This window comes from Chiloscyllium plagiosum, chromosome 19 (genome assembly GCF_004010195.1).
Source record: "Chiloscyllium plagiosum isolate BGI_BamShark_2017 chromosome 19, ASM401019v2, whole genome shotgun sequence".
NCBI lineage: Eukaryota > Metazoa > Chordata > Chondrichthyes > Orectolobiformes > Hemiscylliidae > Chiloscyllium > Chiloscyllium plagiosum.
Window position 1 is genome coordinate 7,788,902 of NC_057728.1, and position 16,046 is coordinate 7,804,947.

The window sequence follows — 16,046 nt, forward strand, 5'->3', positions numbered from 1 at the left end:
TTCAACACCACATAATCTCAGCCGCAAAACAAAATGTTTAAGATAGAAATGGGGAAATGAGAATAACCTAATCAAACTTGGAGATGATAAGACCCCTGGTCCAGATTGATTTCATCTACAAATAGTAAACAAATTAGCAGCGGAACAGTTACATATAGAGTCATAGAGATGTACAGCATGGAAACAGACCCTTCGGTCCAACCCGTCCATGCCGACCAGATATGAAAAGGCACAGTAAACAATTAATCCAATCTTGGACCAAGGAAGTTAGAACAAGTCGAGGCATCTAAAGACCAATTAACATCACCTCGGTGTCTACAAATAGTAAACAAATTAGCAGCGGAACAGTTACATATAGAGTCAGAGAGATGTACAGCATGAAAACAGACCCTTCGGTCCAACCTGTCCATGCCGACCAGATATGAAAAGGCACAGTAAACAATTAATCCAATCTTGGACCAAGGAAGATAGAACAAGTCGAGGCAGCTAAAGTCCAATTAACATCACCTCGGTGATATTAGAATTCTTGTTCAAAGATATAATAGAAGAACATACAAAGAAATTATGATATTATGAAAAGAAGCATGAATTTCAAAAGGAAGGGTAATACAGGACCTTCCTTCTTGAATAATTTTTCAGAAATAACAGGAAGACCAAATGAGGGTGATGTTATAAACATTGTCATTTGTTTGGTTTTCAAAGGTCTGATACATTAAGCTCAGAACATGTAAAGTCAGGGGCAAGTAGCAGCCTGGATAGAGAACTGTCTACAATGCAGTAAATGGAGAGCAGGGGTGCAATGTGATTCCTTGGGCCAATGGGGAGAAATGTGGCTGCTCAGAAAGCAGAGACCACTTGTTATAAGCAGTACTCGGCCAGACTAGTTTTCAACTTTAAATTATAGGAACGTGAACAAGTCCAACAGTGAAACAAGCAAAGACTCAGATCCATCAGGTTTTGATTGTTTAAAAGCAAAGCAATGCAAATGCTAGTTATCTGAAATAAAAGCAAAATGCCTCAAGCCCTTGGCATATCTGGTGGCTTCCAGTGGAGAAGAAAGAAGGATGAACACAACAAATCGATGATCAAACCGAGAGCTGCAATGCTGGAAATCTGAAACAAGGACAGAGGTTGCTGGAGAAGCTCAGCACGGTCTGGTATCATCTGTGGAGAGAAAAGAGTTAATTTTGAGTCCAGTGAACCTTCTTCAGAACTAACCTCTCTCATCAGGCCTTCATCTAATGTTGGATTAATGAATTATGCAGATTGATAAGTGTTCATTAGCTACAAACTTTAGTTTTCTAAAGAGAGCTTTGCATTTGTAGCCAAGTGTTAATGGCAGAGTATGGTGGCTGAGAGCCTTGGGCCATTTTCAATTAACTGTTTGCTGGTGCGATTGCTGGCAATGTGTCACATGATGGACTGACGGCAAAAGGAAAACGACCGTTCTCAGCTGGCATGAGGCAGAACATTGATGAAACTCCCACCGTATCACAATAAAAATGAAACTTGCATTACTTCTGTACAATAATTAGCAGCTGTAAGGTTAGGCCGTACAGGAAAATACAGCCTGTAGGCCCAGGATTGACCATAGCAGTTTGTAAATGGCAGTTCTGATGGAAGTGTGTGATTTGCCTGTGTTATTAGCATTTTGTTGAAGAGTTTAGATTTAAACCAATTATATAAACTTTTCGTCCTGCAAATAATCACTCACCCTGTACCTCGCACAGTGACCTACTAGCAAAATCTCCATAACACTAGAGCAAAGGTCAAGATAAGAGTGGTTTTTTGCAGAGGGATTTAATAATTAACTGAGTTTTTTTTTGGTACTGTGATTTTTAAACCTTTGTGCATCAGAGTTAATGTAAGTTTGTTTATGACAACAAGAGAGGAAACATTGGAGGACATGAGCTTCTAGGTTTTGGAATAATTGCTTTTAGCAAAGGAAAACCAAGAAATGGCAAAATGTTTGGGTTCGGTTGAAAGGAAGTCTGACTGAGGTCAGATGTGAGGATAGTTTTCTCCTGGAGAAAAGATTTCCTACAAAACAACTAAGGGAATAAATTAAAAGGCAACCAGTCGTGTCCCTCTAATGTGAGAGCAGCCCTATTGTTCGGTAAGACTGTGGCAACTTTATGTTTTATCGCACGGTTGACTTTTGTGAAAATGGATGGGAATTGAAAAGTGCAGTTTGATGGTATCATAATCTCTAACATCCTTGTGAGGGGTCATGTTGTGATTTGCAAACTGAAAGATTACTGTGAATTTTTTTAGTGGTGTGGCTGGAGAAGAAGTCAGAATTTCTCGTTGTTTTAAGAGATACGTTCAGGTTCAGCTGAGAATATTTGGAATGGAGCTTACAGGACAGAACATGGGCACATATCTCAGTCATCATTGGGCTGTTCCTGAACAAGTGGTCACATCTTCCTTGGTGCATCCTCAAGAATGCTGTGCAGTTTTGGTATGGAATGCCGGAGTCTGGGACTTCACTTAGGTCCGTTAACAGATTGCAAACATCACCAACTGCAGTCAACCAGAGGTTGGCCATCAAGGCATTTGGCTGCCATAAGTTTGTAGACCATGGAGTATATTCTGGTAGAGCTTACTAGGTTCCATGCTGTCCGTTAGAGATAGTTCTTTTGTGGTTTCCCAAAAGGGAAAGTGGGAGGGTTCAAAATATGCTGATGTAGGAAGCTCAAGATCCCAGAAATAATCCTCACGACTTCCAGGGGATGGATACCTACAACAATTGTGGGGCAATTCCTCAGCCAGATTGAGCAGCAGTGCCCTGCTGATGGATAGATCTGGGCAAGTGTTGCAGTGCCTGGTGTGTTGGCTGTGCTGCCCAGGATGGTACCCACCCAGTGTTGCTGTGAGATTCACACTCAGTTTGACGTTTGTTCTGGTGTTACAGAGATGTTGCTAGTAGGTCGCTGTGCCAGGTATCAGATCATGGGTGAGCAATTATTTGCAGGGCAGCAAGTTCTTCCCAGACCTTTGGGTTGTTGGGTGGAGAGCTGAAACAGTCAATGTTTGGTGGAAGTTTCTACTTTTCTGAAGCAGCCTCTTGTGAATGTACTGACCACCCCAATAAACAAATTGTTTTTAAAAAAGAGCAGCAGAACTTATACTCTCTCAACCCGAAGTTTCATTTGGGATGCGTCTTGTCCAGTATTACCATCAGCTAGGATCATAGCACTTGGTGATGGACTACTGACCGAAACCTGTAAGCCTTTCCTCTTAAAGACAGCCAGACTGCTGCTTTGAGGAGGTAAGAGTTTGCATTGGGGTGGGATCATTCATATCCGACAAAGCCTGTATCTGTTGAGTCTTTCACATACGAGCAGAAGTAGACCCCCTCAAGCTTGTTCTGTCATTTAATATGCTCACAGTTGACCCGATGACTCTACATTCCCACCCACTTTCTGCTTATCTTTCATCTGATTCATCCTTATGCCAGCATGAAGGCTTGAAAGGAAAGCTTAGTTTTCTGAAAGAAATATTTCTTGCACTCCGTTGGACGCAAACACATTCCACAGTCACATGCTCACACTTGAAAGACCATAACGCTTTTTCCATTTTGTTAGCTGAATATATAAAAGGTGAAATGTAGTTAGATTGGCTCATGATATTTCCCTAATCCCAAGAGCAATGGTATTTGATTACATGGGCAATATCCTGCACTAACCAGGTGTAAATGGCATTGTGCTCTATCTTTACTATAGCTGGAATGACTTTTTTTTTCCATTTTAGACACTAAATCTTGTTGCAACATGAACTATGAAGACTGAATGTTTCGGGTTTCTCATTCAATCACCAGTTTTCATGCTTGAGTTGTATCTGACTGTGTAGATGTTTATAACCATGCCAAATGACTCCCTGCTCCTGTTGGCCACTTGTGAACATTGAGCAGGTATCATTGGATTGGACTTCCAAAAACAACTCCTACCAGGTTGGAAATGTAAACTCTGTTTCTCTCTCTATGGATGCTGCCAGACCTGCTGAGTTTGTCCAACCCTTTCTGTCTCTCAGCCAATGGGAGGCTGCCTGATTGTCTTGTCCTCATCCTGTATCCTAAGTGTGCTGATTCCCAACTTTAGTGACCCAACTGCTTAAGGTCACATTTTCGTGTGGCAGAGTGTTTAGCACTGCTGCCTCACAGCGCCAGGGACCTGGGTTCAATTCTACCCTTGGGCAACTGTCTGTGTGGAGTTTGCGCATTCTTCCCGTGTCTGTGTGGGTTTCCTCTGGGTGCTCCAGTTTTCTCCCATAGTGCAAAGATGTGCAGGTGAGGTGGATTGGCTACATAGTGAGTAGACTGGGTGGGTTAGCCATGGGAAATGCAGGGTTGTAGGGATAGGGCAGGGGGCTGGGTCTGGGAGGGTCGATATGGACTCAATGGGGCTGAAGGGTCTGCTTCCATGATACCATGATCAGATCCATTTACCTGCTAATGAGGGCTGAAGTTAGGATTCACTTGTCCTTTGTGCCCTTTGTACATCTCATTTACAGGATTTTGTTTTTACTTTTTCATTGATAGAAAAACATTGCAGACAGTTTATGCTGTTGCTGTCTTACAGACCTCACTGTTCTCTGTTGTGATGATATATCCTTTTCTCTCTCGTATCTTTTGACACCAGCCATTGGGTTGTTGCAGCATGTCATTTCAAGACATATCCATTGAGTTCACAATCGCAGTGCTGCGTAACCCACACTACATCTGTCTGTCAGGTTGCACAGAGAAAGAATTGAAAAATAGTTGCATGTCAAGGGTTGAAGTGCCAATTATACTATTTGTTTTAGATGATGCCAGATTAGTGACAAACTATGAATTCTGAATTGGAAGACCTTGCTGTGTGGGCAAATAAATATTTCTTGTGCAGCCTTAGTTTCTCTGAGAAGTTCAAGTTGCACATGCTAGAGGGGTGATGATGAACACTAGGGCCAGGATATTTAGCTTCCTGTTTATTTTCGTGTTGGGGTCCATCAGGCAAGTGGTAAGTAAATACTAACACTTTCCAGACTTCAGCTTTTTAGATGTTTGCAGAAGGTGACGCATTGATAGCCCACTCCAGAGTCCTCAGTCTCTACATAGCTCCAGCATCTACCCAGCTATGTATGTTCAGCTTTTTGGCCAACGGTGACCCTGACTCCTCTGTCCGCTTTGGTAATGGTCATGTTTTGGATATCAGGGATGAGGTGGTTGGGCTTTGGTTTGTTGGAGGCAAAAACAATGACTGCAGATGCTGGAAACCAGATTCTGGATTAGTGGTGCTGGAAGAACACAGCAGTTCAGGCAGCATCCAAGGAGCTTCGAAATCGACGTTTCGGGCAAAAGCCCTATTCCTGATGAAGGGCTTTTGCCCGAAACGTCGATTTCGAAGCTCCTTGGATGCTGCCTGAACTGCTGTGCTCTTCCAGCACCACTAATCCAGAGTCTGGTTTGTTGGAGTTGCTCGACTCCTCTGCAATATGCTTGTTGATTTTTAGTTGAAGCCTGGAGGTTGGTGCAGTGTTGTAGGCAGGCACAGGCTGCTGCATTCACAGAGGCATTGTGCACAGGAACTAGAGGGTGGTCGCCACGTGCAAAAGGAGAACACAAGTCTTTCATTTCTATTGTGTTTTTCATGATCTTAGCATCTCCAAGTGCTTTGTGAACTTTTGAAGTGTAGCCCTGTTATAATGGAGGGAACCACATCTGTTTTGTGCAGAGCAAACTCTCCAAGACAAAATAAAAGCCAGATAATCCATTTTCAATGACATTTGTTGAGTGATAAATAATGAGCTGGGCACTCGGGATAATTTCCTTGTGTTTCTTAGAAATCACGCTGTTCCCAGCGATGATAGGGAGGTCCTCCCTCATTGGTGGTCTCCTCCTAGGTTTTATACTCAAGCCACTAGACTAGGTTCATGGAATCATTGAATTCCCACAGTTTGGCCCATCAAGTCTGCACAGATCCTCCAAAGAGCATCCCACCCAAACCTTATCCCTGCATTTCCCATGGCTAATCCACTTGCCCTCACATCCCTGAACACTATGGGTAATTTATCATGCACCGAACCTGCGCATCTTTGGAACATGGGAGGAAACTGGAGCACCCAGAGGAAACCCGCACAAAAATTAGGAGAATATGCGAACTCCAGAAAGACAGTCGCCTGAGGGTGGAATCGAACCCAGGTGCGTGGCACTATGAGGCAGCAGTGCTAACCATTGGGCCACCATGCCACCCCAAGTTTTCAGAGTATAATCGTGTGACAGAGGTGTTGGGCGTGCTGTCAACTGAACCACATTTGAAAAGATCACTAAAGTCGACCCAAAAAGAGGCTTCAGCCCACTGCATTTGTGGAAAGGAAGTAATGCGTGGATTACATTTGATAACGGCCGCAAACAAACCAAGCAGCTGCTTTTGGAAAGCTCTGTGATGTGCAGCAACTGAGTACTCTGACAGTGCAGCCTTGACGGGAAGGGGTGGACTAACGTCTGATCAATGAAGATGAATTGCGATGTGCCATCATGAGGATAATCACGAAGGGGAGGAGAATGAAAGGGAAGAGAGTCACATGGCTTCATTTGTTTAAGGCTTGGAGAATAGATCAGATTGCATCCAGAAGTGTTAGTGCCAACAGTCTGTGTGTAAGTAGCAATTGAACCTCTAAATGGGATCACAACTGCACACAATGCTCGATTTCAGATTGGAAAGCACCAGAATTCCCTGACAAAGCAGGACAGTAGCAGTGGTGAGTTGTTTTTAAAAAATGCATGTCATTTCTAAAAGAAAAAAAGATGTGTGTTAGTGAACTGTTGTTTGTGGCGTTACTGTGAATATCTCTGAAAGTTCTCATCTTTTGGACCCCAATGTTTTAAAATGTTTGCGGTTATTAAAAAAAAAATGTGTTCAATTGAAAAATGTTCTTCGTTATTTTATTTGTCTGTGCTGCGTTGATGAGCAATTCTTCAAGACTCCACTGCAAAACCAAAACCTGAAGAAATGGTGCTGAAAATCAGGGGCAAAATCAGAAGTTGCTGGAAAAGCTCAGCAGGTCTGGCGGCATCTGTGGAGAGAAATCAGAGTTAACGTTTCGGGTCCGGGGACCCTTCCTCAGAATCCAACTGCAGAATCTGCTGAACTTGAGGTTGTGGTGGAGGAACCGGCCCTTTGAGCTGCCCCTGTTTGAATCACAGTGTTTAAATTAACCCTTAGAGGCCTGAGAGGCTTGGTGCCTGATTGGTTAGCACTGCTGCCTGTCAGCACCAGGAATCTGAGTTCAATTCCACCCTCAGGCAACTGTCTGTTTGGGGTTTGCACGTTCTCCCAGTGTCTGCGTGGGTTTCCACCGGGTGCTCTGGTTTCCTCGTTCAATCCAAAGATGTGCAGGTTAGGTAAATTGACCAAGCTAAGTTGCCCCATAGTGTTCAGTGTATTGCAGGCTAGGTGGATTAGCCATGAGAAATGAAAGGTTACAGGCACAGATGGGGGGTTGGTCTGGGTGGGATGGTCTGCGAAGAATTGGTGTGGATTGATGGGCCGAATGGCCTGCTTCCACACTGAGTTCCATGAGTAGAAGCATCAATGAGCACCTAAGCTGCTGAAACATCAAGAGCTGATTTGACCGAGCTCAGAACGGGCTATCTGTCTGCGAGTTGAGGATAACCAGTTTTGTTTCCTCAGTGACCCTCCACATTTACTTTTAGCTTCTTGTGCGTCCACCCATTACTTCCACATTGACCAAGCCTACAGATGTGCAGGTGCTAAGCTCTGGAGTTCGACGAGAGGGCATCATTTTAAGGTGAGGGGAGAACGATTTTAAAAGGGAGGTATGGGGCAATTCTTTCCACACAGATGCTGGTTCATATGTGGAATGAACTACCAGAGGAAGTGGTAGATGCAGGTACAGTAACAACATTTTGAAGAAATCTAGACAGGTACATGAATGGGAAAGGTTGACATGGGTATACTCCAAATGCAGGCAAGTGGGAGTAGTTTAGTTCGGGACACCTGGTCGCCATGGATGTGTTGGACCAAAGGGTGTGTTTCCATGCTGTATGTCTCGACACATCTCGGTCTCTCCAGCTCCCCTTCCTTCCTTAAGATGCTCCTCAAAACTTACCTGGTCATCCAGGCTTTAGGCCAGTCATCCTAATATCTCCTTAATTTGCTCAGTATCCCATTTTGTCTTCTAAAGCTGTTGTGCCATGTCCCAGTCTTTCCTACATTCAAAATACTTGATCAATGGCAGCTGGTTTTCCTGAAGTCATGTGGTGTATGGCCTGGCACCGTCTATGGAGAGAAAGTAGAGTTAACGTTTCGGGTCTGGTTCAGTGGGCCTTCAGTGGGTTCTGACTGTTAGCCAACAATCTCCACCAGGCTGAAGAAGCTGCATCTTCACCTTTTTGAATCTTTGCACTGTCTAACATCATGTCCCCTTCAGCAAATGGAAGATGCAAGTGTCCAGCCTCTTGGCAATCAAATTGGAAAATAGGGCCGTGAACCTAAAACCTGTTTTGTGTGGCCTGAGGCTACTATTTTTGCCTTGATGGGAAGCTGAAGATGGACTCGGCGTGTTGCCAAATGAAGAAAAAACCCAAGAGAAGTGATTTAACATGTACAATTCCAATCCAGATCGATGTGTCAACAAGATTGATGCTTTCTATAATATAACCAGCCAGGGATGCACTGCTAAAAACTACGAGTATTGCAAAGAGCAAGTTAAAAGCAGGAAACCGACATTATGGAAGAAGGGACGACGCCCACAAGTCTTTTTTATTTACTGCTGGTTAAACCTGTGCTTCCAGCCGTTTGTCTAAATTTCCAAATAAAATCCGGAAGAAGAAAATTGCGATTAAGAATGTGGCAGTGGGTGGAGCTGGCTTATTTCTAAGGAAAAGCATTCAATGGCATCCTCTAGTGTTCTGTGATTCTAACATAAGGCAAACACCATATTGCCAGGTTTAGTGTGACTAATAGGATTGATTTTATTTTCTAGGGCCTCAAAAATGAATGAGTGTTTTATTGGGAGTAGTGTGCTGTCAGCAGAATGGAAAGATTTGTCTGACAGTTCTGTTACACGCTGCAGATAGCGATAGACTGTTTGCCCTAGGCTCCCTGTATCTGTGGACAGCGAAGCTGCTTATAATTAGCCACTGAAAGTCTCGGTGCCTCAGCTGTCATAGATTTACTGTCACAAGTCTCTTACTGAGCCCAGGGACCTCAGAGCTCCAGTTGTGTCGCTGTGCCAGGGATAATGTTAGTTATTTCTTTGTTGGAACCTGAATCGGTGTGTAAAATGTGCTCCTCTTGGTGGCTACTACAGGTACAGTATGTCCCAAGTTCTCCTCTTTGTGCTGTTTAAAGTCTGAAGTTGGCAATATCTTTGTAATTTTAATAATTTACTAAGCATGGGTTGAATTACTAATACTGGAACCGAATCTTTTGAGAGATTTATTCGGCGTTCACATGTTAGGGTTTTGACAGCTCTGAACATGTTAATTGTGGGTATTTGACGGACTTTCGGATGAGAAATATCTTTTCAATCTTTTTTTTGTTTAGCTTTCTTAAGGTAAAGGAATAGGCTTGTGTTGTCAACAAATTTAGAAAGCTGCACAAACTTGATGATTTCAGCAGGAGCTGCTCAGTGTTGTATTGTTGGGAGGGTCACATTTCATCATTTCAATTTGAGATAAGCGATAGCCTGCAATTTTATGTTGTAAATCAGATGGCATCTGCTTATTTTAAGCCTTTTGTTTATGGATCTTGTGCTGATCGAAGAGCATGATGTCAGTGTTAGGAACTGATGAATTTGCTTTTCATGCATTCAGTTTCAGCACACAAACTGTATTTGAACTTAAGCCACTGTGAGATTTGTTCATTATGTGAAACTGCTCATCTGAAAGCCTTCGATAGCTCCAGACATAAAAATAGTGAATGAGTTTGAGCATTTTCGAGAGAGAAAGCCAAAGTTAAAGGTTAGAGTGGAATAGCTAGGAATGTGAGTTAAAGTCACAATCAGGTCAACCATGATCGTATTTAACAACAGTGGTGCAGGTTTGAGAGGCAACATGAAATATGTTTTTAATTGACCTGAGTTGTTGTTCTTTTGTGAGCTAGTCTTACAAACTTGTGTTCGTTTCCATGCCAATGCAGAGTTAAGCCGCATCTACATTGTTCCATCAAATTCTACAAGGTCTGTTAGCACATCTGGATGCACAGTCCTGCTACAGTATCCCAACTTGATGATGCTCAAAAGTAGATGCGGTCTAAAGCTTGAACATTGTGCCTTGATCCAATCATAGATATTGGCTGCAACAAAGGAGGACAGTGGCATAATGGTAGCATCACTTGACCAGTCATCCAGATTAATGCTGGTGGGGTCTTGCTTTCGAACCCCATCACGGCAGGTTGTTAAGTTTAAATTAGGTTGATCAATGTGAAATTAAGAGTTTGTCCAGGAAGCCACTGTGGGTTATTGGAAAAACCTGATTCCTGATGAAAGGCTTTTGCCTGAAACATCGATTTTCCTGCTGCTCTGATGTTGCCTGACCTGCTGTGCTTTTCCAGCACCACTCTAATCTCAACTCTGGTTTCCAGCATCTGCAGTCCTCACTTTTTGCCTATTGGGAAAACCCATCTAGTACACGGATGCCCTTCAGTAAAGGAAGTTTGTGTCTTGACCTACATGTGAATCCAGACCCATGGCAATTGCCCTGTGAAATGGCCTGGCAAGTCATTTAGCTCAAGGCCTATCAGGGACAACAAATGCAGGAATTATCTGCAATGCCTACGTTCTATGAAAGAATAAAATAATTTGCATTTTGGGCATAAATATTCTGCTACTAATTTGGAAAACTTTACCTTGGTAGACCCAGAATATGATTCCAGGAGCAGGGTAGAGTCCTGGTTTTCACTGCGTGGGGTGAAGTCTTTCACCACTTGAGAGATTCTAACACTCTAGTGACAAATGCGATATCTCGCTGCCAACGAATAACTGGAAAGGCCAGTCTAAATGGGGAGTAACACTAAATGCTGCACTTTCATAGTGCCACCTTTCAATAGGCATACATCTAATGTCCTGTATGCTCCCTCTAGTAAATGTAAGAAACCATGGAACTGTAGGAAAGCAAGCTAGTTCTGTCTGTTGTCACGGTGAATCCCTCAACCGGCATCATTTCAAATATATTATCACCTTACTATCAATTCGCTGCCACCTTGCTTTGTGCAAATTGGCTACCTTTTCTCTCGATAGGACAGCAGGTTTGTACACTTGACAAAACATTTAATTGACCGTGAGGCATTCGGAGATAACCTTGGATTGTGAGCAGTGTTACTTCAGTACAAGTCTTTCTTTCTTGGTGTTTGACATAGAAAGATAGCCAGGGTGAAAAGACAGACCTGACAGGGACTAAATCATGCCTCTCATTCTCCATTTGATTTCAGATACAACACACTTCCTAATCTTTGGCTATTAAGCTTTTAATTCTAGTTGTTCTTGTGAGGTTTGAAGCTGGGTTACTGGAGTTAATTAGCCTCAACCTGATTGTGGTGTGTGGCAACAGGCCACCAGACTACAATGATGGCTCTGTGGGTAAATAGATGGTTTTCCTTTTAAACGCAAGTGTAATTGTTTGTAGTCTGGGCAAAGTGAGTTTAATCACTCCTGTGTTTGAAGCTGTACATTGGCAGGAAGAAGGAAGTGCACTATCTGAGAGAAGTGTTGAGCAACGATGTTCTGCTCAGAAGGATAACAGAATCAAACTGTCAAAATTAGTTTTTTGTTTGTATAACACCCTTCACAATCTTGTTAAGTGCTTCGAAATCAGAGCAATGGTTTTGGAGTGTTGTGATGTCAGGAAACATAACAGCCAGCCAGCCAATATGTGCATAGCAATGTCCCTAAAATGGCAATGTGATAATTGCCAGGTTATTGGTGATTGTGGTGTTAGTTGGGGGATAAATATCGAACAGAGAACTGCCCCACTCTTCTTTGTAATAATTCTGTACAGCTATTTGTGTGAAAGGGGAGGTTCGGTTTAACATCCCATCCAAAATTTGGCACCTTCGACAATGTGGCACTCTGTGTCAGGTCACTGGTAGGACCTGCATTGCTAGGTCAGAAAGGCAGATCTACACAGTCTTGGTGGGCATGTTTCACAAGATTTCTGGCTGGTGTAACATCATGCAAAAAGATCAGAGAATTGGGGATGAAGGTTAAGGCTTTCCAATCTGAGAGGAAAGATGATTTTTAGTTCTCTCCTCCTGTTGAGAAGGTCTTCAGTTCTGAAGATGCCATTGGGTAAGTTAACAACTGGAAGCCTTGGAAAGATCCAAAAGTGGGTCTGACCTCTCCGCCGAACGTCGAGGTGATGTACGGTTTTGAAATGTCTTTGACTCCTGTTGTAAAGAGCGGGGTGTTTCTTACGTTTTTGTGGACCTCACAACGCAACCCTTACCTCCATGGTAAGGTGCCCATAAGTAAAGCTTACGTTTGTGGGGAGGTTAAACTGAGGCTGACTCCTAATGTGAGCATAACCTGCCATGACTGAAAAGGGTTCAATCAAAATGCCAAGTGCATGTAGAAACATGGGACCAGAAAAGTTAGACTCCAATTGGCATCTAGGGTGTGAATTGGAGTAATTCCATAATCCTGACTCATCTGAAAGGCTGTTTTTGATGCAGCGTCGATAGAAAGTTGAGAGCCTGAAGTTGATGGGTTTTTTTAGCAAAGCTATCGAGGAAAATGGAACCAAGGTTGGTTGATGGAGTGGAAAGAAGTGTTTGGCGTGCTAGAATTCAATGGAGAAACTGGCTGAATGGCCTACTCCTGCTCCTACATTCCTATCATAATGAAGCACAGAGGCCCTCTGTCTTGTTAAGTTAATTTTGAGATTTTAAATGGACTGGAGTTTGTGGTTACACTGTGCACTGTGTTTAATCACACTGAGGAAATGGAATTTGACAGAATCTCTTAGAACAATGACAACTGAAGTAAATGTTTCCTTACATTGTTTCACAATTGAATTGCTATCAGGTTTCCTTAAGCAATGGACAGCTTTGCATGAATCATGTTTGTGTCTCAGCTGTTGATTGCTTCCGATGAGCTGTCGATTATGTCCCAAACATACTTTCTACGCACTGCTTGGGTTACAAGGGAGGCAACAGCTAAGAGTCGGTCAGTGGTCATTTTTGATCAGCTGTAGTAGCTTCTGCTTCTCCTAATGTGATCATTCGTAAGATTAATTCAGGTTTTAATTCATTGAATTTAAATTCTTTTGATATCCTGCCTTCCCTCATCTGCAGCTGACCAATGCCTTTTGTTACCATCAAGCTCATTTATTCTCAGTCTCTCCCGCCTAGCTTGCCAGATTCTGTACAGTCAAACTGAACCGAGACTCTGCTGCATGTATCCCAGCTTGCACCACGTCCTGTTCCCCTGTCACTTTGGTGCTTTCTGATCCACACTGGCTCAAATCTGGCAGTGGTTTTGTTGTAGAATCCTAATCTATGTGTTCTCACGTCTCCATCACCACTTAACTCTATAACCGTGTCCTGCTGTACCTTCTGAGATATCTGTGCTCCTCCAATTCTGACCGCTTGTGTGTCCCTGATTTTAATGCTTCACTATGAAGAGCTTGCTTCATCACTACGCTCTGGAATTCCCTCAGTAAAACTCTCCACCTCTTTATCTTCCTGGCAGTCATTCCTTAAAACCCCTCTCTTTGATCAAGTGGTTGTCACCTGTCCTGGTCTGTTTTTATGTTGCCTGGAACCAAATTTTATCTGCTTGAATGCATTCAAAGTACCTTGGTATGACTTTGCTACATTGCAAGAAGTGGTGCAAGATGTATTTCAAATTTTATGGCTTGTTAGTATCACAGTGATCCACTTTTGAGTGGAGGTGTACATTGTGTGAGATCAATCTGATATTTACGGAAACCCTAGTCTTTCTGTTCTGAAATTATCATGGCACTGATCAGACACGGTACGGAAAAAAGCAATCCTGGATATTGAGGTGGCTTGCAGAAAGTTGTATTGCTGAGAGCTGTGATTATGAATTTTAGACAAGAGTCCACAGCCAAACTAGTGAATAGTTGCAGCCAGGTCTGTTTCCCTAATTGAAGAGTGTGGTGCTGGAAAAGCACAGCCGGTTCGGCAGCATCCGAGGGGCAGGAGAGATGAGGAACCAAGAGCTTATGCTCAAAACGTCGATTCTGCTGCTCCTCGGATGCTGTCTGACCGGCTGTGCTTTTCCAGAACAACACTCTTCGACTCTGATCTCCAGCATCTGCAGTCCTCACTTCCTCCCTCTTCCCTTAATTGGGATATTGCTTGTTTGATAAGGAAGGATGCAGTGCCATGGGTAGATTTAAGCGTCAAAACAGTGCAAACAAATCCATTGAATGTCCATGAACACATAGGAAATAGTGACCATCGCCTCATGAGAAGTACGTTGAAAATGAACAGATGTGAAGAAGAATTCCAAATGAAAGATTGAAGACTGAAAATTTAGTTGATTTAGTGGCTCAAAAAGGCAATGCCTCAAGCCACTAGTTGGAAGAAAGCCTGATAAACAAACCAGAAGTGTTAGTATTTAAATACAAATTGTTATAAAGGTTAAACATATTTCAACTGGATATCAAAGCGTAGCATGTTTTAAATCACTGTACCAAGAAGTTCAAACCAAAAATAGGGTTTTAAAAGGAAGCTTATGATAAATAAACAGTAAAATCAGAGAGGTGCTTGATGATAAAGCAAAAATCCAAAATGCATTAGATGCTGGAAATCTTTCATAAAATCAGAAAATGCTAGAATTGCGCAGGTTTTTCACCAGAGTTGGGAAAACCTAGTGATGCATAGTAACAGAAGCAAGTATAGCAAGAGAAAAAGTGAGAGGGGAGCATAGGAGACAATTGCTAAGTCTGTCAGGAGCAATTACATGTCCAAATGGTTGAAAGTGCAACAAAGGGGGATGGTGATTGCACAAGGAAAGAAATAAGAGGTGGGTCTCAAAGCTGATATAAATGGGAATCACAGCATCACTATTAACAGCAGTCATCTGGAAAGGTGCAGGGAGAGGTTACCATCTAAAATTGTTGATCTTAGCGTTAAGTTCAAGAGATTGTAAAGAATGTAATTGGAAGATAGGATACCGTCTCTCAAGTTTATATTGAACTTGTTTGGAGCTGTGCAGGATGATAATGACAGAGCAGGAGATGAGCCCAGAGTTAAAATTACAGGTATCTGGCAGGTCAAGCCACACTTCGAGGCTGAGTGAAGGTGCTTCTTCATATGGTCACACAATCCGTGTGTATACGAGTATTGCTGGAAATAAAAACACATTTTGCCAACACTTACCATCTTGGTCTCAGCATGATCATTCACAAGAAATCACAGCGTAAAGTGGGAACAACATGTTTATGCTGTATGAGAAGACCATGCTGTTTCATTCGCAAGTGGACTCTGATTTGGATGGTTTGCACTCTGGAATGAGCCACAGGATGGCTGTCATCTATTTTGTTGAGTTTAAACAGGACAATGTGTGCCTGAAAACAACAGGGCCCTTTCTATTTATATATACCTTCCAGTATAAGTAAGTGTACAGTGTGGGCGGCACGGTGGCACAGTGGTTAGCACTGCTGCCTCACAGCGCCAGAGATCCCGGTTCAATTCCCGACTCAGGTGACTGACTGTGTGGAGTTTGCACATTCTCCCCGTGTCTACGTGGGTTTCCTCCGGGTGCTCCGGTTTCCTCCCACAGTCCAAAGATGTGCAGGTCAGGTGAATTGGCCATGCTAAATTGCCCGTAGTGTTAGGTAAAGGGGTAAATGTAGGGGAATGGGTGGGTTGCGCTTTGGTGGGTCGGTGTGGGCTTGTTGGGCCGAAGGGCCTGTTTCCACACTAAGTAATCTAATCTAATCTAAAAAACCTCGCAAACTCACATGGCAATCTTAAATTGGTTTTGTGTCACTTGAGATTATTCAGAAAGTGTTGTCCAATCACAGAATCACTTCTGTTGATGTTGGACATTGTTTAAGTGTTTTGCAAGCCTGGGAG

The 16,046-nt window shown here is 42.9% G+C and overlaps 1 protein-coding gene across 29 annotated transcripts in view; it reads left to right on the top strand.

Moving 5' to 3' along the window:
* nrcama (neuronal cell adhesion molecule a) overlaps positions 1 to 16,046 on the top strand; it is a 397,533-nt gene that overhangs the window by 249,618 nt on the left and 131,869 nt on the right. For 18 of the 29 annotated variants that reach the window (XM_043709013.1, XM_043709021.1, XM_043709023.1 and 15 more), the window contains exon 1: positions 9,289 to 9,312. The exons of 3 other annotated variants lie outside the window; for them this stretch is intronic. The gene's annotated coding sequence lies outside the window, so the exon portion shown is untranslated. Of the gene's footprint in view, positions 1 to 6,626; positions 6,739 to 9,287; positions 9,313 to 16,046 lie in introns of those variants that run through there. 8 more of the 29 variants (XM_043709012.1, XM_043709018.1, XM_043709016.1 and 5 more) reach the window with 2 other exon arrangements.